At 60.4% G+C, this 323-nt stretch overlaps 1 protein-coding gene across 1 annotated transcript in view; it reads right to left on the bottom strand.

Annotated features, from left to right (window-relative positions):
* Positions 1–323, bottom strand: part of MLXIPL (MLX interacting protein like) — an 18,788-nt gene that overhangs the window by 9,786 nt on the left and 8,679 nt on the right.

Raw genomic sequence — 323 nt, 5'->3', positions numbered from 1 at the left:
GGACAGAGAAGAGTGGCCATGGAAGCAGGACCTGCCCTGGGGGCTGGGGCAAAGTCCTTCATGGTGCTGGTGGTCCCTGGGGAGCTCAGCCCTCAGCATGCTGGTGCATAGGGAACCACAGGAGAAGGGGATGATCCCACCCTGCCCAAACACTCCTCAAGCATCCTCTCCCCTGGTGGCTCCTGTTTGGGAAGAACAGGAACATCCCTTCCCCCTGTCCCATCAGGGCAGATGCCTGGGGACCCTGCCTGCCCAAAAGGACATGGCTGGCAGCTCTCAGGGGCTAAGCCAAGACACAACATCTGGATTCCTCCTCCACATCC

This window comes from Geospiza fortis, unplaced genomic scaffold (genome assembly GCF_000277835.1).
Source record: "Geospiza fortis unplaced genomic scaffold, GeoFor_1.0 scaffold59, whole genome shotgun sequence".
In the NCBI taxonomy this organism is placed as follows: domain Eukaryota; kingdom Metazoa; phylum Chordata; class Aves; order Passeriformes; family Thraupidae; genus Geospiza; species Geospiza fortis.
This window is presented reverse-complemented; position numbering and strand designations above follow the sequence as displayed.